The sequence below is a fragment of the Zalophus californianus genome, chromosome 12 (assembly GCF_009762305.2).
Source record: "Zalophus californianus isolate mZalCal1 chromosome 12, mZalCal1.pri.v2, whole genome shotgun sequence".
In the NCBI taxonomy this organism is placed as follows: Eukaryota; Metazoa; Chordata; class Mammalia; order Carnivora; family Otariidae; genus Zalophus; species Zalophus californianus.
In genome coordinates this window covers 77631131-77654405 of record NC_045606.1, presented here as the reverse complement: position 1 = coordinate 77654405, position 23275 = coordinate 77631131, and the positions used below count along the sequence as shown (strand labels likewise).

At 38.0% G+C, this 23275-nt stretch overlaps 1 long non-coding RNA gene across 1 annotated transcript in view; it reads left to right on the top strand.

Moving 5' to 3' along the window:
* Positions 1-14414, top strand: part of LOC113911479 — a 41004-nt gene extending 26590 nt beyond the window's left edge. Inside the window, exons 3-4 of the long non-coding RNA XR_003516486.1 lie at positions 9366-9448; positions 14318-14414. This is a non-coding gene — a long non-coding RNA (uncharacterized LOC113911479). The remainder of the gene's footprint in view (positions 1-9365; positions 9449-14317) is intronic.
* The last annotated feature ends 8861 nt before the right edge of the window (positions 14415-23275 follow it).

Sequence of the window (23275 nt, the reverse complement as noted above, 5' to 3'; positions counted from 1 at the left end):
ATCACATTATCTCCCTTTTTTTTTTAAATCCTCTTCTTTCTTTTTTTGAAACAACTTATCAATTCTTTTTATAAAATTTTTTATAATTTTCATCTTTACAGTCATATTCCATCTCTTCATCGTATCAACCCTTATTTTTGTACATATATGTTTTTTTTTCTTTAAAATTTTGGGAGGCATTTTCTTCTAACAGACCAAAATACACCCAAAACCTAGTGTGTGGCATGATCTATGCACCAGCCTGATCATATTTGATCATAGTCTTTTTTTTGTTTTATTCTGTTTTTGTTTATCTTTTTCTTTTTCTTTTTTCTTTCCCTTTCTTTCCCCCCAGCTTCAGGTCTTTTCTGATTTGTTTAGAGTATATTTTCTGGGGACGTTGTTACCCTGTTAGCATTTTGTTCTCTCATTCATCTGTTCTCCTCTGGACAAAATGACAAGATGGAAAAAAATCACCTGAACAAAAAGAACAAGAGGTAGTACCGACTGCCAGGGACCTACTCAATACAGACATTAGTACGATGTTGGACCTAGAGTTCAGAATCATGACTTTAAAGATACTAGCTGGGCTTGAAAAAAGTATGGAAATTATTAGAGAAACGCTTTCTGGAGAAATAAAAGAACTAAAATCTAACCAAGTCGAAATCAAAAAGGCTATTAATGAGGTGCAATCAAAAATGGGGGCACTAACTGCTAGGATAAATGAGACAGAAGAGAGAATCAGTGATATAGAAGACCAAATGATGGAGAATAAAGAAGCTGAGAAAAAGAGAGATACACAACTACTGGATCATGAGGGCAGAATTCGAGAGATAAGTGATACCATAAGACGAAACAACATTAGAATAATTGGGATCCCAGAAGAAAAAGAAGGAGAGAGAGGGGCCGAAGGTATATTGGAGCAAATTATAGCAGAGAACTTCCCTAATGTGGGGAAGGAAACAGGCATCAAAATCCAGGAGGCACAGAGAACCCCTCTCAAAATCAATAAAAATAGGTCAGCACTCCGACATCTAATAGTAAAACTTACGAGTCTCAGAGACAAAGAGAAAATCTTGAAAGCAGCTCGGGAGAAGAGATATGTAACCTATAAAGGTAGAAACATTAGATTGGCAACAGACCTATCCACAGAGACCTGGCAGGCCAGAAAGGACTGGCATGATACCTTCAGAGCACTAAACGAGAAAATTATGCAGCCAAGAATACTATATCCAGCTAGGCTAGGCTGTTTGAAAATAGAAGGAGAGGTAAAAAGCTTCCAGGACAAACAAAAACTCAAGGAATTTGCAAACTCGAAACCAGCCCTACAAGAAATATTGAAAGGGACCCTCTAAGCAGAGAGAGAGCCTAAAAGCAATATAGACCAGAAAGGAACACAGACAATATACAGTAACAGTCACCTTGCAGGCAATACAAAGGCACTAAATTCATATCTTTCAATAGTTACCCTGAATATAAATGGGCTAAATGCCCCAATCAAAAGACACAGGCTATCAGATTGGATTAAAAACCAAGATCCATCGATACGCTGTCTGCAAGAGACTCATTTTAGACCCAAAGAAACCCCCAGATTGAAAGTGAGGGGGTGGAAAACCATTTACCATGCTAATGGGAAAGCTGGGGTGGCAATCCTTATATTAGACAAATTAGATTTTAAAACAAAGACTGTAATAAGAGATGAGGAAGGACACTATATCCTACTTAAAGGGTCTATCCAACAAGAAGATCCAACAATTGTAAATATCTATGCACCTAACGTGGGAGCAGCCAATTATATAAGGCAATTAATAACAAAAGCAAAGAAACACATGGACAACAATATAATAATAGTGGGGTACTTTAACACCCCCCTCACTGAAATGGACAGATCATCTAAGCAAAAGATCAACAAGGAAATAAAGACTTTAAATGACACACTGGACCAAATGGACTTCACAGACATATTCAGAACATTCCATCCCAAAGCAACGGAATACACATTCTTCTCTAGTGCCCATGGAACATTCTCCAGAATTGATCATATCCTAGGTCACAAATCAGGTCTCAACTGGTACCAAAAGATTGGGATTATTCCCTGCATATTTTCAGACCACAGTGCTTTGAAACTAGAACTCAGTCACAAGAGGAAAGTCAGAAAGAACTCAAATCCATGGAGGCTAAAGAGCATCCTACTAAAGAATGAATGGGTCAACCAGGAAATTAAAGAAGAATTAAAAAAATTCATGGAAACCAATGAAAATGAAAACACAACTGTTCAAAATCTTTGGGATGCAGCAAAGGCAGTCCTGAGAGGAAAGTATATAGCAATACAAGCCTTTCTCAAGAAACAAAAAAGGTCTCCAATACACAACCTAACCCTACACCTAAAGGAGCTAGAGAAAAAAACAGCAAATAAAGCCTAAACCCAGCAGGAGAAGAGACATAATAAAGATCAGAGCAGAAATCAATGAAATAGAAACCAAAAGAACAGTAGAACAGATCAACGAAACTAGGAGCTGGTTCTTTGAAGGAATTAACAAGATTGATAAACCCCTGGCCAGACTTATCAAAAAGAAAAGAGAAATGACCCAAATCAACAAAATCATGAATGAAAGAGGAGAGATCACAACCAACACTAAAGAAATACAAACAATTATAAGCACCATATTATGAGCAACTATATGCCAGCAAATTAGATAACCTGGAAGAAATGGATGCATTCCTAGAGATGTATCAACTACCAAAACTGAACCAGGAAGAAATAAAAAACGTGAACAGACCTATAACCACTAAGAGAATTGAAGCAGTCATCAAAAGTCTCCCAACAAACAAAAGCCCGGGGCCAGGCGGCTTCCCAGGGGAATTCTACCAAACATGTAAAGAAGAATTAATACCTATTCTTCTGAAACTGTTCCAAAAAATATAAATGGAAGGAAAACTTCCAAACTCATTTTATGAGGCCACCATTACCTTGATCCCCAAACCAAAGACCCCATCAAAAAGGAGAATTACAGACCAATATCCTTGATGAACGTGGATGCAAAAATTCTCACCAAAATACGAGCTAATAGGATCCAACAGTACATTAAAAGGATTATTCACCACGATCAAGTGGGATTTATCCCTGGGCTGCAAGGATGGTTCAACATCCACAAATCAATCAACATGATACAATAGATTAACAAAAGAAAGAACAAGAACCATATGATCCTCTCAATAGATGCAGAAAAAGTATTTGACAAAGTATAGCATCCTTTCTTGATCAAACCTCTTCAGAGCATAGGGATAGAGGGTACATACATACATAGCCATCTGTGAAAAACCCACAGTGAATATCATTCTCAATGGGGAAAAACTGAGAGCTTTCCCCCTAAGGTCAGGAATGCAGCAGGGATGTCCATTCTCACCACTGCTATTCAACATATGTTAGAAGTCCTAGCCACAGCAATCAGACAACAAAAAGAAATAAAAGGCATCCAAATTGGCAAAGAGGAAGTTAACCTCTCACTCTTTTTTTTTTTGCAGATGATATGATACTTTATGTGGAAAACCCAAAAGACTCCACCCCAAAACTGCTAGAACTCATACAGGAATTCAGTAAAGTGGCAGGGTATAAAATCAATGCACAGAAATCAGTGGCATTCCTGTACACCAACAACAAGACAGAAAAGAGAAATTAAGGAGTACATCGCATTTACAATTGCACCCAAAAGCATAAGATACCTAGGAATAAATCTAACCAAAGAGGCAAAGAATGTGTACTCAGAAAACTATAAAATACTCATGAAAGAAATTGAGGAAGACACAAAGAAATGGAAAAACGTTCCATGCTCATGGATTGGAAGAACAAATATTGTGAAGATGTCAATGCTACCTAGAGCAGTCTACACATTCAATGCAATCCCCATCAAAATACCATCCACTTTTTTCAAAGAAATGGAATAAATAATCCTAAAATTTGTATGGAACCATACAATAGCCAGAGGAATGTTGAAAAAGAAAAGCAAAGCTGGCAGCATCACAATTCCAGACTTCCAGCTCTATTACAAAGCTGTCATCATCAAGACAGTATGGTACTGGCACAAAAACAGACACATCGATCAATGGAACAGAATCGAGAGCCCAGAAATGGACCCTGAACTCTATGGTCAGCTAATCTTCGACAAAGCAGGAAAGAATGTCCAATGGAAAAAAGACAGTCTCTTCAACAAATGGTGTTGGGAAAATTGGGCAGCCACATGCAGAAGAATGAAACTGGACCATTTCCTAACACCACACACAAAAATAGACTCCAAATGCTTGAAAGACCTAAATGTGAGACAGGAGTCCCATCAAAATCCTAAAGGAGAACACAGGCAGCAACCTCTTCGACCTCAGCCGCAGCAGCTTCTTCCTAGAAACATCGCCAAAGGCAAGGGAAACAAGGGCAAAAATGAACTATTGGGACTTCATCAAGATAAAAAGCTTTTGCACAGCAAAGGAAACAGTCCACAAAACCAAAAGACAACCGACAGAATGGGAGAGGATATTTACAAATGACATATCAGATAAAGGGCTAGTATCCAAAATCTATAAAGAATGTATGAAACTCAACACCCAAAGAACAAATGATCCAGTCAAGAAATGGGCAGAAGACATGAACAGACATTTTTCCAAAGAAGACATCCAAATGGCCAACAGACACATGAAAAAGTGCTCAACATCGCTTGGCATCAGGGAAATCCAAATCCAAACCTCAATGAGATACCACCTCACACCAGTCAGAATGGCTAAAATTAACAAGTCAGGAAACAACAGATGTTGGCCGGGATGTGGAGAAAGGGGAACCCTCCTACACTGTTGGTGGGAATGCAAGCTGGTGCAGCCACTCTGGAAAACAGTATGGAGGTTCCTCAAAAAGTTGAAAATAGAGCTACCATACGATCCAGCAATTGCACTACTGGGTATTTATCCCAAAGATACAAATGTAGTGATCCGAAGGGGTATGTGCACCCTGATGTTTATAGCAGCAATGTCCACAATAGCCAAACTGTGTAAAGAGCCAAGATGTCCATCAACAGATGAATAGATAAAGAAGATGTGATATATAGATACAATGGAATATTATGCAGCCATCAAAAGGAATGAGATCTTGCCATTTGCAACGACGTGGATGGAACTGGAGGGTGTTATGCTGAGCGAAATAAGTCAATCAGAGAAAGACATGTATCATATGACCTCACTGATATGAGGAATTCTTAATCTCAGGAAACAAACTGAGGGTTGCTGCAGTGGTTGTGGGTGGGAGGGAATGGGTGGCTGGGTGATAGACATTGGGGAGGGTATGTGCTATGGTGAGCACCGTGAATTGTGGAAGACTGTTGAATCACAGGTCTGTACTTCTGAAACAAATAATGCAATATATGTTAAGAAAAAAAAAAAGAAGATAGCAGGAGGGGAAGAATGAAGGGGGGGGAATCGGAGGGGGAGACGAACCATGAGAGAGGATGGACTCTGAGAAACAAACTGAGGTTTCTAGAGGGGAGGGGGGGTGGGAGGATGGGTTAGCTTGGTGATGGGTATTAAAGAGGGACGTTCTGCGTGGAGCACTGGGTGTTATGCACAAACAATGAATCATGGAACACTACATCAAAAACTTATGATGTATGGTGATTAACATAACAATAAAAATTAAAAAAAAAAAGTAAGCTAGAAGAAAAGACAGATAAAGGAGAATTCCTTACTTGTCTCCCAGATCCTAGAATCTGCTTCTAGCTATTTATCCAAACTATGGCAGGAAATATATAAATGAGATATAATCAAGCACTAAATATTTACTGGGACTTCACCATACACAAAGAATGGTAATGGGCTCTGAAGGGATAGAAGAAAGTATAATTCATAATTTCCTCTCATAAGAAGTTTATAATTTAGTTAGCTATTCAATCTAATATCATTTATTTAGTTACTGATGATTTATAAACATGAAATAAGCACCTATGTTGTCCTAGGTATAACTACTTTTCTCTCCATTCAGAAGTCTGTTGTCCAGGCCATTTATTTCAGTTATTTCAACTATTTCTTTTAAAAATGTGGTGTCAAATCCTTTTTCCTACTCCCATTCTCCCTCTAATTTATCAATGTTGCCTTTAAAGTGTGATGTAAAAATTGTGTGCAAGGGCAAGCTGATAAACAAAGGTTAAAGTATGGCTATTATTTCTGGTGGTAGAATTCCTTAGATCAGGACATTATCTTTTTATTAATGCACGCAAAAACTGCTTTTTTTGCCATTTTATGAAATTATATATATAACTTATTTTAATTATACATTTTATGATCATTATGGAAAAGTAGGAAATAAAGATAAGAAAAAAAAAAAAGAAGAAAAAGGTAATACAGAATTCCATACCCTCAAATTCCAGTTTTTAGATACAGAGGAGTCACTTTGCCCTTTAACTCAGATATTTGTTAGCTTCTATGTCCAGCAGCTTCAGGACTGTGGGGCTGAGGTTCTTATTCTTTTAGAAGATACTGAGAGTCCTGCCTGGCACCTCCCACTGCCCCTTCTCAGTCCTTCAGCTGCTACTTGTGCCTTTCCTTTTACTTTGCCCCAGGTCTTCGATCTCAGCCCGTCTCTCAGATCTAGGCTGCTGCCACAGTCTGCACTGACCAGCTGCTCAGGGATCATCGTACGGGCACTGCTTGCTCTCGTACCGGGGCGTTTCCCTACGTTGAAGAAATTTTCAGCAACCTTTCCATGGGGTCCATTGGCAGTTGCTCTTTTTCCATTAGGGTTTAGGACCACTGCCATTCTTTTCTAGAGTGTTGAGTGGATTTTCTCCGTACATCATATGCTACCCTATGGCTGTCTTATGCTGAGGCCCAAGCCATGAGAAAGTGTTCCTAGGGAACAACTAGCTGCACTCATTGCCATTGCACAGGGAGCTTCAATGCCTGCTTTATCACTCCTTTTGTCATTTCTAATTAATACCAATTTGAAACCCAAATCATCCTTCCAGGAGACATTGACCTTGAGTTTCTACTCTGATCACTTTCTTGCCTCAGGGTCTTCCCATTGCACTTTGTCTCCACTCCAGGAAAGTTGCTAGTGGCAGGGGCTCTGAAGGCCATATTGACATTTCTGTTTTACCCCCTTAATGGAGAAATGTCTACCTCATTGGAGTTCCAGATGACTCTGCTCCCTCCCTTATCTGGTGGGAAGGGCTGGTCAGACGGCACACCAGTGTCCTTGATAGTAAACCCTAGATGTCGGTTTACCCCACCATATCATTAGAATACTTAGGGTGGTAAGAACCTGAAAGCCACATTCAGATAGGCAAAGCCAAATATGAATTTATCAGGAATTTACCAGCTGAAAATTCTAGAGTGGGAGAAAAACTGATTCCAGGTAGAGCTATATTCAGGGACTCACATGACAACTTCCAGCTTCCAGGGTCTGGATTCTCTCTGCATATCTAAACAAAAGCAATCTATAAGCTTTAATCTCTTAAGACTTTTTTGAAATCCTGTTTCCGCGCCATGTCATTTTAGTTACCCAATCCAGATTCTGTGTTATCTATAGATTCCATCAGCAGTCTTCAATATCCTCAAGCAAGTTTCCGATAAAAATCCTGGACAATGCAAAACTAAGACAAAGGCTTGTTATAGTCTATTAAGGTCTTCTTATATGTTGATATCAAATTATTAGAACTGGAGAGTCTTTGAATTTTAGAGTAGGAAATAAGCTCAGAATTAAAAAGCCCAAGTGCTTATTTTTTTTTTAACCAATTAGGAAGCAGACCCAGATTTAGTAATGTTTACAAGGTCACACAGTTAGAACAATAAAGATGCATAATACTACTCTTATTTTTCTCTCTACTCTCCAGTTGTTTTATCCAAAATTGTATCGTTGGAGGATTCATCACACACTTCATTGAAATCAAGCAACTTTATGTCAATGACATTTTCCTTTCAACACATCAGCAGAAACGAAGTCAGTATGACATGCCTTATTTTCTAGTGTACTTATAGTAGGTGTTCAATTTATTGATTCAGCCTACATTTTCTCACTATGCTATGAATATAATTAAAGCTCTCTGGTATATATACTCTGTTTCCTAGCTTGAAGATCATTCTCCTTTATGAGTACTGGAAATAAAGTTAAGTTGGATGGGACTTTGGTGTCCAATACCTTTTCACCTGTTGATGAGGCAGGAAATTGTGCCATGGAGAGATGAAATGACTTGCCCAAAGAGTAATATTGAGTCAGTTGCCTTTTCTTTGTCACCTGTGAACATTACATCATATTGCCTGAGACTATTTCTCTTTCTTTTTATTTGGAACACATCTTTAAAGTTTTCTTTGTTGTATGTAGAATTTTTGAGCCTCCTGTTGTTCAGTGAGGACTGAGAATTAGTCAGTATGAATTCTTTTTTTTTTTTAGAGAGAGAGAGTGCATATGGGGGAGAGGGGGCAGAAGGACAGAGGTAGAAGGAGAGGGAGAGAGAGAATATTAAGCAGGCTCCATGCCCAGCACAGACACACAGGCCTCAATCCATGACCCTGTGATCATGACCTAAGTCAAAATCGAGAGTCAGACACTTAATCTAGCGAGCCACCCAGGTGCCCCAGTATGAACTCTTTTTGTTCTGGCTTCTTTTTCTTAGCATAATTTATTTCTTATAATATTTTCAATCATCGCATTACTGTTTATTGCCTGTATATGCCATCATATCTATTTGCCTCTGTTTAGACTTCAAATTCTTCAAGGCATGCCACACTTGTCATTTATCCCTAGAACCTAGCATAGTACCTGTCATACAGAAGACAATAATTATGGAAAGAAGGAAAGAAGGGAGATGTGGGGTGGCAAGTAGGCTCTCTCCCCTAAGCTGTTTGCCTTTTTGTCAATGAAACTTCTTCACTACCTTCTGCAGACTGTTTAATAATCTATTCGTAGTTGAAGGCTGTCAGTAGGACTGGCCCTGCATCAGAAGATGAAGCAGATGAGTTTCTTACTCCTTTTCATGGGCTCTGTAGTCTGTCCCCCCTCATCCTCCTTCTCATCCCCTTGTCTGTAGGTTCCAGAAATCTACCTCAGTTTACTGTGGTATGTAAATGGTACATCCAACACTGGTTTCTCACTGTCCATGTCAGCAGTGGGGACCAGTGAGGGGACTTCTGGGGAGGACTGAAGAGGATAGACAGCACCAAAGCACAGAAAGTCTTGCATTTGTGCATGTGAATTTCAGTAGGGGTGTGGATCACATACTCACATACAGGCACTTACCCAAGAGAAATAAACACATAGCTTCTTTCTCTTTCATTCTGGACTACTTCCGTGGAGTCTGAAGGATTATGGGGGCCTTTATTATTGAGAGCTAAATTGTATGATTCCTTCCATTTAGGTTTCTGAATTGCAAGCCACCGGGCTAGATTTTGCAGGACAGCACAGGCCTTGAGCAGAGATCAGCTTTGGCTTCAGGCTACAGTGAGTACAAGAACTGTTTTGATTAATGGGATGAAAATCCTGTGATAGAATCTTCCCTCCTTCAGATCTATGACGTCTCTAAATCTTAGCCTGCACAAATTTGGTATAGCCTGGATAAGTCCTCTTCCTCTATAATCTCTTCTCCCATGGGTCTTCAACACCTATTAAAGCCTTGTCTTTATTCTGGGACAGGTGGACAAAGAGAACCTTTAATAGGATTAGAAAAGGGAAGCAATTCCAATTGCCTCTTCCATCTCCTCTGTCCATGCTCCATGGTCTTCTGTTTTCACCCCTTTAACAGAGTCAAGACTGAGCTGGCACTAATTATTTACACTTTAGTGTCATTGAGTTTCATAGGCAAGCCCAAGCTTGCTGGGACAGCAGCCAGCTTACCCCCGCAAGGGACACTGGTGCTGAAGGAATATGTGTAGCTGAAATGTCAGGCTATAGATTTCAGCAGTGCTGCCTCCAGTTCTTTATAATTGCAATAGATATAATAATTTATACAAGGACTAAATACATTTGTGAGCTACCCTAGAAATTTAAGCGCCATGTATAACATATTGTAGAAGTTCCCTTCTACTCTGCTTTGCTAAGAGTTGTTTGTTTGTTTTCCCAATCAGGAATGGATATTGCATTCTTTCAAATGCTTTTTCTGTCTATTGAGACAATCAGGTATTTTTTTCTCTTTTGGTTGTTGGTATGGGGAATAAGATTGATGGAGTTTTGAATATTAAATCAACCTTTCATTTCTGGAATAAACTCCATTTGGTCATCATGTAGTCTCTTTATATTTTGTTCTATTTGATTTGCTGGTATGTTGCTGAGGATTTTTGCATCTGTGTTCACGGGGAATACCTATGTGTGATTTCTTCTCTGGTATGTTTTTGTCTAGTTTTGGTATCAGAGTAATATTAGCTTTATTTAGAAGAGTTGGGAAGTATTCACTTCTTTGCAAGTTTCTGGAAGAGTTTGTGTAGAAGAGTAATTTTCCTTCAGTGTTTGGGAAGATTCACTGTAAAGCCGTCTCTACCTGGAGTTTTCTTTGTGGGAAGATTTGTGACTATGAACTCAATTTCTTTAATAGACATAGGCTATTTGGGATATTCAAGCTTATTTTTGAATGAGCTTTGCTTTTGTCTCTTTCACATTATTTGTCCACTTATCCAAGTTGTTGAATATTTTTTTAAAAGATTTATTTTAGAGAGAGCACACAAGGGTGTGGGGGGAGGGGCAAAGGGAGAGGGAAAGAGAGAATTTCAAGCAGAGCGGAGTCCGTCGTGGGCTCGATCACCCTGAGATCATGACCCGAGCTGAAACCAAAAGTTGGACCTCAACTGAATGTGCCACGCAGGCGCCCCGGAAGTTGTTGAATTTAATGGCATAAACTTGTCCATAATATTCCTGTATTCTCTTGTTAGCATCTTCAGAATGTGTAGTGATCTCACTTCTCTCATTCCTAATGTTGGTTATCTGTGTTATCTCACTTTTGTCCCTTGTAATTCTGGCTAAAAGGTTGTCAGTTTCAGTGATCTCAAAAACCATCTTTTAATTTCATTGATTTTTCTCCTCAAATTTATTGATTTCCTCTCTGGTATTTATTATTTCCTTCCTTCTGTTTAGCTTGTTTTACTTGCTTTTCATTTCTAATTTTTTTAATTGGAAGCTGAGGTCATTGATTTGAGACTTTTTATCTTTTCTAATATAGCATTTGGAACTATAAATTTTCTTCTAAATACTGCTTTTACAGGCAGCCCACAAATTTTTATATGCTGTATTTTCATTTTAATCAGCTTAAAATTTCTAATTTCCCTTTTGGTTTCTTTTTGACCCGTGGGTTATTTAGAAGTATGTCTAATTTTCAAATATTTGAGAATTTTTTCTAGAGATCTTTCTGTTATTGATTTCTAATTTACTGCTATTATGGTCAGAAAACATATGACTTGAATTCTTTTGAATTTTGGGGGACATTTATTATAACCTAGAATATAGTCTACGTTGGTAAATATAATGTGTACATGTGATAAGAATATGTATTCCGTGGTTGGGTATCACGTTCTATGAATTTTAGTTGTGCCAACTTGGTTAATAATGTTAAGATTTTCTGTATCCTTACTGATCTTTTTTCTACTTGTTCTATCAATTATTGAGATAAGGTATTGAAATCTTCAACTACTGTTAGGTTTGTATCTATTTCTCTATGCAGTTCTGTCAGTTTTTGTTTCATGTAGTTTGAAGTTCTCTTATTGTACATATAAATGTCTAGGATTATTATGTCCTCTTGATGAATTGACCTATTTGAGATGATTTTCTTTATACCTGGCAATATTTTCTGTTTTGAAATCTGCTTTGATATTGATATAGCCATTCCAGTTTTTTTTGATAGTGTTAGCATGGTATATCTTTTATGATTCTCATACTCATAACCTATTTTTGTCCTTATATTCAAAGTGCATTTGTTATAAGCAACATATAGGTTTTTTTTTTTTTTTTTTAATTTATCCAGTTGGAAAACTTCTGCCTATTAACCAGGGTGTTTAGACCACTTACATATTTTGTGTTCATTAATGTGTTTTAGTTTAAATATATCATCTTACTACTTACTTTCTATTTGTCCCACCAGTTCTTTAGTCCATTTTCCAACATTCTCTGTCTTCTTTGGGATTAATTGAATACTTTTTTTGTGATTTAATTTTGTTTTATTTGTTGGCTTATTAGCTATGATTTTTTGTTCTATGATTTTAGTAGATGCTTTAGGGTCTATGTGTATATCTTCAGCTCATTATACTCTACCTTCAAATGGTATACCATTACATTAATAGCATAATAGGGCACCTGGGTAGCTCAGTTGGTTCAGTGTCTGCCTTTGGCTCTGGTCATGACCCACGGTCCTGGGATCAAGTTCTGCGTCGGGCTCCCTGTTCTACAGGGAGTCTACTTCTCCCTCTGCCCCTCCTCCCACTTGTTCTCCCAATCTCTCTCCCCCTCACTAATAAATAAATAAATAAAATCTTTAAAAAAATGAAATAAATAAAATCTTAAAAAAAGAACCTTATGTTAACATGCTTCCATTTCTTCTGTCCAACCTTTGAGCTAACACTGACATACATTTACTTTTATGTATGTTATAAACCCCATAATACACAGTTTTTATTTTTGTTTAAATAATCACTATCATTTAAAGAGCTTTCCATAATAGGGGGAAAAATATCTCATTTTTTATCCATGAAGTTATGGTTTCTGGTGCTCTTCATTCCTTGATGTAGATTATGTTCCCTCCGATATCATTTTGTTCTGCCTGAAGGTCTTTCTTTAACATGTCTTGTAGTGCAGGTGTACTCATGATGAGTTCTTTATCCTTTTTATGTCTGGAAGTCGTTATTTTGCCTTTGTTCCTGAAAGGTATTATCTGAGTTTTTTCTTTCACTATAATAAAGATATTGCTCCACTGTCTTCTCACTTGCATTGTCTGATGATCTTTTGTTATCCTCATCTTTGTTCCTCTTACATAGTGTGTCATTTTTTTTTCTCTGACTCCTTTTAAGTTTTTCTGTTTCTCACTGGTTTTGAACCATTTAATTACAATGCCTTGATGTAGTTTTCTTCATGCATATCATTCCTTGGCCTTATTGAGTTCTTCAATCTGTGGGATTATAATTTTCATCAAATTTGGAATATCTTTAGACATTATTTCTTCAAAAAATTTTCAGTCCCTTTCTCCCTCTCTTCTCCTTCTATGACTCCAATTACGTGTATTTTAGGCTGCTTAAAATTGTCCCACAGCTCACTGATGCTTTTTTTTTTTTTACCTTTTGCTTGATTCCTTTTTGCTCTATAAATTTCATGTTTGATAGTTTCTGTTGCCATGTCTTTAGTATATTAATCTTTCCTTCTGCCATTTATTCCATCTGGTGTTTTTTTAATTTCTACAAATTTGACTAGGGTTATATCTATCTTCCATGTCTGTACATAATTTTTTCAATACATGGAATACAAGTATAACTGTTTTATTGTTTCTGTTTGATAATTCTAACACATGTGGCAGTTCTGGGTTGGTTTTCCTAAATTAATTATTTCCTTTTTATAAGTCATATCTTCTTGCTTTTTTGCATGTCTAATAATTTTTGACTGGATGCCAGGCATTTCAGCTTTACCTTCTTGGCCATTAGATATGTTTGTATTTTTATAAATATTCTTGAGCTTTGTTCTGTGACATAGTTATTTTTTTTTTTTTGAGAAATTGATTGTTTCAGGTGTTGCTTTTAAGATTTGTTAGGACCAGAGCAGTGCTCATTCTTAGGCTAATCATTTTCCATCACTGAGGTAAAAACAAAACAAAACAAAACAACTGTGTAAATTCTACCAGTGTTTCTCAATTTTTGAAAATTCAGAGTTCAGTATAACTTCTTGATCAAGACTCTAGAAAAAGTGTCAGATAAAATAAGGCTAATGGCTTCTCTTCATTCCCCGCCTCCCCCCCCCCACACACTCCTTTGATGCTGTATGCAAAAAAACAGTGTGTAAGCAAATATCAAATACTTGCATAACAGTTTCATTTAAGGATTAAATAGCATGAGTAGAAGAGAAAGTCAAAGCTATTGTGAGTTTTAAGTGGGAAAACTTTGGAATATCAGAGATATCAGTAAATTGTGATGACTGCTGGCAAATATCAAAGGTTTCTGCAGACTGATATGGAGATTATTATGTAATGGATGGGAGGATCAGGAGGGAGATCAGTTCAATTATTGACCTGTGCATCTTCATGATCTTTGAAACCCAGGGAGATATAAATATCTTAGGGGAGTATATAGAAAAATAATATCTAACCTCAACATTATAATTTATAAGAAAAATTACTTCTTTTTCTAGAAAGAAGAGAAATCTATGGCAGAATTGCTAGGATGGATTGGTTACAAGCTTGGAACCTATTTTTGGGTCAAAACTCTGGAACATATTCTAGGGAGGAGTAAGTGGTTCTTAGACCTAATGTACTACTAAAAGCTAAGTTTTATTTTTAGAGGTTGTTTGTTATCATATTAGGAGAAAAATCTCTTGAACTTTGGCTGGAGAAAATTGCAGAATTGAGAAGAAGCAATGCTTGTTGGAATATTTGGGGACCTTACCTCATGTATTTTCATGTTTTGAGCACTGATAAGCCTTTTATCATGGTCACTTCTGGCAATTGGACCCTAAGTTTAGAAGCATGGTGAAAGATGAGCTGTTCTGTGGCATATTCTTAATGACAGTTCAAAATGAGGATAAAAATGACTCCGGATAACTATAGTTTATAAATGATATCCCACAAATTGGTAACTGTAACAGTGATTCTCAAAACTGTGTTGCATGGAATCCTAGGAAGCTACTCTTAGTGCTTCCTGGGGGTGAGGGATGGGGTTAGAAAGATTTTCAGTCCCTATGAGTTTACTCCAACTAGTAGACTATACCTTTATATATTTTAAAAATGGATATTCTGTGAAAGTTTTCATTTCAAAAAAAGTTTTGGCCTTTCCTGGGATTAATTTGAGAATTATTCTTTCAGAGTTAGAGAACTAAAGTAAGCACTTGAACTAATTCCTAATTAATGAATTATTATGGAACCCTATAGCTCTTATATATCATCCAATACTGGTTGATACAAAAAAAGACAAGAAATAATTAGGATATAGATAAATATCTGTACTTTGAATTTATAGATTAAAAGAAATTACTCCATCATTCTGTAAATTCAAGATAATTCTTGAATTCTGTGTGCATTAATTTTGATTCTCAGCTTAACAAGAAAACAAAGATAAGAGCACACTTATTTCCCTGTTGGCTTTTACCAATTTAAATGTGTATGTCAAAATATTTCTGGGCCACCAGCTAGTCCTGTTCTAGTTACTCATATAAAAAAGCTATATTGACTAGGAACAACCTAAAGATTCTTGGTCTACTTGAAGCACCTGATTATGTTTGGGAATATACGCACCTGATTATGTTTGGGAATATACTGATGATAAAAAGGAGAGACAATAAATCTAGAGAAGACATCATATGCTTCACATTTTATACCTCTTTAAATGGGACAGGTGTAAAATACAGTGCTTACTCAGCCATAGGCTTTATCTAGTGTAGGGCCATGCTTCTTTAAGTGCCAATCCATGATGAAATAAAAAGCTTGCATGAGAATGTAAATCAATTCACTACATCCCTCATCAGAAAGTCTTACTGTGGGGGAAAAAAAATGTCAGCAGTACTAGATACTGTGCTTATTGATTGCTATGGACTGAATGTTTATATCCCCCCAAATTCGTATGTTGAAATCCTAACCCCTAAGGTGATAGTGTTAGGAGATGAAGTCTTTGGGAAGTAATTAGATCACGAGGACAGAGCTCTCATGAATGGGATTTGTGGTCTTAAAAAAGAGGTCCAAGGAAGCTCCTTTACCTCGTTAGCCATGTGAGGTCACAGCAGAAAGACAATTGTCTAGAAGTGGGCTCTCACCAAATCTCCCACATCTTGATCTCAGACTTCCAGCCTCCAGAACTGTAAGAAATAAATTTCTGCTGTTTATAGGTTACCCAGTCTGTGGTATTTTGCTGTAGCAACCTGAACCAACTGAGACGGTGATGTAGTTGATTTACATTCTGACACAAGCTCCTTATCACATAGGGATAACAAAACCTTTCAGAGACAGGAAGCTGCGCTTTGAATAGCACTAATATAGGACATACTACAGAAACTTCCTATGTCCCTTGAGTTATCCTCAGGTTATGTATTAATACTTTAAGCAATGACCTTATCAGCAGTATTGAAGAATGAAGAGTTTCTTCTCCATAACTGATGTGATAGTAGGAGCTTTAGAAAAAAAAATATCAGGTCACAATGGTAGAGGCAATGTATAATTGGATAAACAGGCCTGGTATGAGTCAGAGCCCACTCAGCTCACAAGGATCTGCTGGCATAGGGGAGAATATGACAATATCAAGAGGTTAAAGTGCTAGACATCACACACCGTATTTGTGTTAAGGTTCTAGAGATTCAGAATTTAATCAGGGGACTATCTAAAGGGAGGAAGTATGGCATGGCAGTTGTATGTGTGAGTGTGGGTGAAAAACTAGTGACCATACTTTCCAGCTGTGCAAATTCAGGTAATTATTATAACCTCACCATACCTCATTTTCTTTATCTATAGAATAGGAGAGATGATAATCATACCTACCTAATACGGTTGTTGTGAGGATTAAATAAAATATGTAGACCACTAAGCCTATAGCGTACTTACTGCATCTTAGCTCTTGCTATTCTTTTGTATCAAACTATAGTACATTTTATAGTATTTGATTAAACACTAAAATAAATCATAATATTCTAAATATTGTTGAGTAAGTAGGAGGACAATGTATTCTATGGGGGGCCGTCACACCAGGCTTTAAAATTTATATCTTACAAGGATATAAATTTATTAAAGGTGATAAAATTCTGCAGTTAGCTTTGGTAAGCTGAAAGCTGGAGAGAAGCAAATGAATGTGTTTCAAACTCAGTGAACCCTGAACATTTCCAGAAACAAACACAGATTCTTTCTTTGAAAAAAAATTTTTTTAAAGATTTTATTTATTTATTTGACAGAGAGAGAGAGAGCACAAGCAAGGCAGAGGCAGAGGGAGAAGCAGGCTCCCTGCAGAGCAGGGGGAGCCCGATGCGGGACTTGATCCCAGGACTCTGGGATCATGACCCAAGCCGAAGGCAGTCGCTTAACCAACTGAGCCACCCAGGCGCCCTTTCTTTGAAATTTTCTATTTGATCATAACTGGAGTCACTTAGTAAAAATCATTCATAGGTCACTCATCTAAATCCACTCCTGGATGCTTTCCTAAAGGTTGCAGTTTCGGGAAAATGGTCTGTTTATTCATAACAATTTCCTCTGCATCAGAAGAGACTCTTACCTTAGATGAAAACAGCACTCACTGGTAGAGAGAAAGAGTATATAGTGTCATTTAAGTCCAGAACTTGCACCATGGAAAAGGTATCCTTAAACATAAATTCCATGGCATCAGAACAGTACTTGGTAACTCTGTAAAAATACTCATTCAGGGGTTAAGCATGAAATGAATAATTGCTGAACCACTGAAGAAGAAAATACCAACAACATTAACTAACTTTTGCTTGGTTCCATTGGGAGGAGTCTAATTGGAACCAGCGTTGGGCAGATATGATAGGTGCACTAAGGTCTTAGCTACCACACCTGCTCCCACAAAGAGAAAAAATGGTGCCCTCATCCCACCAAATGGCCACTCCCAGGACTAGGTCTGGCAAAGAAGGACTAATGCTTACAAGGATCATTTCTTGGGGAAAGCACTTGGAAACCAGGGTATCAGGGACATTTGAAATGACACAGAAACTTCACCTTGATCCATGTCCTAATGCTGGGAAGGGGGAGGCTGCTGTGGATTGGAGGGGTATGATCACATATCAATATCTCTCCTTAGTTACTCCCTTTTTACTGTGACTTACCATGTGACCTCCAGTTATGATCTACATACGTTCCCCCCATTAAGTATTTTACACTGCTACCTCCAATGACTTTTTACTCTAGTCTTCCTGGTGTTTTTTTAAAGATGCCACTTTGGGAGCATGTGCTCAGAAAGATTTGCTCTCTCACTTTATTATACTCTGCTTACATGTCACCTCTTCAAGGACTTCCCTGGTTCCCCTCCTTAAATATCACTTCCTCACCTCCTCGCTCACTCACCCTTTTCCTAGGTTCTGCTTCTTCTTAAAATTTTATCAGTACCCTGTTATTTCTGGTCTATCCATATAATTTAAGTCAGGTCCTCAAAAGTACTGATTCTACAAAACAAAGTCTATGATTAAGATCCAGTGCTTTTAAATCTTCTCTGAACTCTAATTCTTCCTCAAATGTGTTTCTTCTATGAACCGTGTTTCTTTCTCAAATTTATTTCTAGGACTGTTCCTTTACTACATCCTTGTGGCAGATGTCTTGCTATATAGGTGGGGTCAGAGGGGGCTTGGCAGGAAACTGCTTGAGTTTCTATGTCAAGCTCCATAGCTACTTCTGGTGTTTAATGTCTCTGTACCATTGCTAAAGAGCTGTTATATCCAGTTACATAATGTTTAGAGGCACATGTCTTCTAAATCCAGTTCTACAGCTACTGACAGAAAAGGGTGGGCAAGATTTGGCCAGGGAGCTGGCTGCTTGCCTCAACTAAAATTGTCCAAATGGCACTTTCTGATGAGTCATGGAGAGTCTATGGGCAGGGTGTTCACATGTCATTGCTAAGGTTACTGAAGCACCCTGCCCTCTGAACATATTTTCAGCAGGGCTGGTTCTGTAAAGACACAGAGGAGGTAGTTACTTTGTTTAATATGTGGGCCTTCAAAAGGCCAGCGTGAGTACACATTTGATTCATATTTACTTGATCTGAAATTCTTTCCATAGTCACCCTCTGGATATACACATCTCCTAAATAAATAAAAACATTTTTTTCCCTCTAAACACTAGAGTTACAAATTAGCTAGCTGACACATTAGCAGGGGTTAGTCAACTGATCAATATTTCATCACACCTCTCTTTAATCACGGGAGCTCAGGTATCTGACATGTGAATGAAGAGTGGCAGTTTATTATGAGAATTAAATAAGACCTTGTATGTAGAGCACTTGGCACTTAGACGCTGCTGAAAAAAATAGTTTTTATTATAGAAGAAAAAAACAGAATAAATGGTCATTAGGTATCTCAGGCAGACTGAAAACCTCCTTTTGATATTGTTCCTCAAATTCTATGTAGTTGTTATGAGAGCCAGAAACATTACTGCCACATACATGCTCCTGCAGTCCCAGAAACTCTTAAAAAGAAGCCCTACGTCATTTTCTCTTTATCATATCTGAATCTAAAACTAATCATACTGAGATGTCAATGATTAATATCAGATTAGTCTTTGCAATTGAGAGGAGAACAAAAATTCCAGGAACCCTTCAGGAGGCAGGTGCAGAGCAGTGAAAACAATGCTGACTTCCTCTCACTTCAGCCTGAAACAGTCTTCCTTTCCCATTTGACTTAGCCTTAGGATCTTCACTCATTGAGGGCCCTGCCCATTGACTCAGTAAACTCTGCATTTCCTGAATGGGAACATTTCCTCAGATGCTTGTCAACTGAAGACTTCAATTTACTTCTTATTTCAGGAGACTTTTCAATTTCCTCAGTTCCATTATTGTTTCTCCCAATGCTGTTTTCTTAAGTGAAGACACAATGAGTAAACCAAATGCTTCAACAACTCTCAGAGGTTTTGTTGGGATATCAATGGGGGGGTTGATTTTCCCTTTGGCTTTTGGAGACTTAAGGCAGCAACAGGGATTCATAGGTTCTAACTTTTCTGTAACTATAATGTTCATGCCCAATTTGCTCCCCTTATGTAGACTTTGTGACCAAAAGAGTTAACAAACACATGCTTTCCATAAGACTGATTAGAGAAGGAAAAATAGTTCTATATAGGCCACTGAATGGGGTCTCACTTACTATGAGAGACAAGATCCAACTTCCACTGGAAATCACCAAAGCAAACTTCCTTCCTCAAGCTTATTGATGCCGTAGGCTCTTTGGAGTTCTGGCCAGGACATAAATGCCTAGGTTTCTTTTACATCAAATTCTTGTCCCTAGGCAATCACTCAACCTCTGAGACATGGTTTCCTCCTTTATAAAATGAGTATAATATCCACATTAGCTATTTTACCAATTGTTATAAGATCAACTAAGATAACATAGGACCTTTTATTGAAACATTATGGAACAAGGTGTGTCAGGTAATCTCCTGGGCATTAAGGGTGTAACAATGAATAAGGCACAGTGCCCTCCCTCAGATAGGGAGTCAGACACGTAAATAATGGCTGCTTATCATAACAAGTACATGATAGAAATACAACAGAAACCCATTTACCTATTATATTCAGACTGATAAAAGGTTGGTTATCAAAAAAAGTGAATTTAAGTAAAATATCATATGAATGATATATATATATATATATCTTTAAGTCAACCCATATAAATATACACTTATTGGCCAATCTTTTAATATTTTGTGTAATTCCTTTGAGTATGGCTCTACAGAATGAAGTTCTGACTTCCCTTCCTTCCATAAACCATAACCTATAAGACATTCTATATAACTTCTAGTAATTACAATTTTCTTAAAATAGAAGAGATTTCAAAGATACTTGGAAAACAGACAAACTTAAAAAAACACTTATGAAAGCCTGTCATTTTTTAATGATTTTTTCCCCTTAACCTTTTATTATTGTCTAACCCACATCTAACTCAATAGAAATTTTTCTTCGAGGCTTGCCCACCAGATGATTTGATTTTCATTTCATTCATAATCTACTGGCTTACATACTATATACCTAATTAACTATTAAATACAAATGGCATAAAGAATTTGGGAACAAATCAACTGCTTCTTGGTAGGATACACCTCCTAGCAGAGGCAGAAGGATGTAGGCACACTGGAGAGAGATTACTGATCAGGATTTTTGATTAGGCAGTGGACAACTCTATATGCTTCAGAGGGAGTGAAAGGGATGTTGGTGAATTCAGCATGCTGCTGCAAGTTTGTTAAGTATTGTTAGGAGACCTTCACCATAGGGGCACCTGGGTGGCTCAGTCGTTGAGTGTCTGCCTTCGGCTCAGGTCATGATCCTAGAGTCCTGGGTTCGAGCCCCACATCGGGCTCCCTGCTCGTCGGGAAGCCTGCTTCTCCCTCTCCCACTCCCCCTGCTTGTATTCCTGCTCTTACTAGCTCTCTCTCTGTCAAATAAATAAATATAATCTTTAAAAAAAAAAAAAGAGAGACCTTCAACATAAGTACTAAGTGCTTTGAGAACACAGTGGAGGGTGCCTGGGTGGCTCAGTTGGTTGGGCGACTCCTTCGGCTCAGGTCGTGATCCCTGTGTCCTGGGATCGAGTCCCATGTCAGGCTCCCGGCTCGGCGGGGAGCCTGCTTCTCCCTCTGACCCTCTCCCCTCTCATGCTATTTCTCTCTCATTCAAATAAATAAATAAATAAATAAATAAATAAATAAATAAAATCTTAAAAAACAAAAGAGAACACAGTGGAGCTACTGAATATTTCTGCTTGGATCTAGTTTGAGATAGATGCCACAGAGAACATGTCATTTTCAGTAGGATCTTAAAGGAGTGCAGCAAGTTACAGAGAACAAGCAGATGAGGGGTTGGAGAAGGGCAGAAGGACTCTCACAGCATGGAAACAATGTGGAAACCAGACAGGGATGAACCATGGAAAATATATTTCAGCCACCCTTTCCTAAAGCCCACTTGGGAAATGTGGCCAAAAAATAAGGTGCCTAAGAAGTGAGCAGATAGGTGAGATTTTAGTCACTATGTTCAATTTTTCTTTCCTTCCTTCTTTATTTCTCTTTTTCTTTCAATCAGATTCATTTATTTATTTGAGAAAGAGACAGAGCGAGCTGAGGGAGGAGCAGAGGGAGAGAATCTTCAAGCAGACTCCCCGCTGAGCACAAGGCCCGATCCAGGGCTCAATCTCCCGACCCATGAGATCATCACCTGACCTCAAACCAAGAGTTGGACACTCAGCTGACTGAGTGACCCAGGCTCCCCTCAGTTTTTCAATGACTGAACTATTCATACTGGATCACCTAACCTTTTTGAACATTCAGCTCATTTTCAGGTCATCTTGCTAAAAATTTCTGAACAGGTTCATCTACCAAACCTCCTTGCATTGATGAGAAAGGGGGGGTATTAAGAAGAACAAGAAAGGCATATTCCTTGGTGGTAGGACCCAGGGAGCCCCACTGATAGACTGAGAAGGTCAAAGTCCCATTTGTCCTTCGGCAAAGTGCACACACAAGCTTCCAACTGTTACCTTGCTAAGAAAGTTGGTTGCAGAAAGGGTGTATAACACTCGGACTGTTAGAAGGCTGACTACCCACCAAGCCTTCCTTTGGGGATCACTCATTACCTAAGTAAAGTCTTACTCCTTTCCAATATAGGCTCAGATGCCAGCTAAACATAGGCTGTGTTTTCCCTGTCCGTTAGTCCAATGTCATTACACATTTCTTTGCCCACACATGACATATTTCTTGAACCGCTGTTAGAGCAGTTATTTCATTCTATCTTGAGTCAAGGGCTATTTGGTCTCTGCCAAGAGATTGTGAACTTCCTGGACACTGGATCTTTACTTGCAAGACTCTTTATTTCCCCCAACAGCTTCTTCCACAGTTAACCAGTGGTTTCAGAGTAAGTACTTATTTGCTCAAACTTCAGAAATGAAGCTATGAAAAGAGATCTTGTAGCCTGGAGGAGAAAACCGGTTGCATTTTTGAAGCATGCTCCTAGAATTGATTGCAAAAGTTGGAAAGAAGAAAGAATTTGGAGTTCTAGTGTTCAAATACAAGGAGATTAGAGATCTGGAAAATAGAAACTTAAAGAAAGATCGGGGGAACTGGTATAGTTTAGCATGGAAATGAAAGGATTTAGGGAAGTTAATAAAAGGTTTTAGTTGTATACATCAAGAGATTAAGCAAAGGAAGATTCCCAGCTATTTTCTGGTTCTACTGAGGGTGAAACTAAGGAGAATACAATATAGTTTGTCCAGTGTTCTTTCACTTAGCTTTCAACATCAGGGTCTTTTCTTTGTCCACAATGTTTCTGTGTAACTTTTTATAAACAAGGGGAGCAATGATACTTTATAGGCCATTAGGATTTTATTAAGCTGGTATGTGAGAATACAGAATAACCAGTGTCTGGGCCATTGTCCATGTGTCTGAAATTCACTTAAACATTAGTTGGTGCTGAC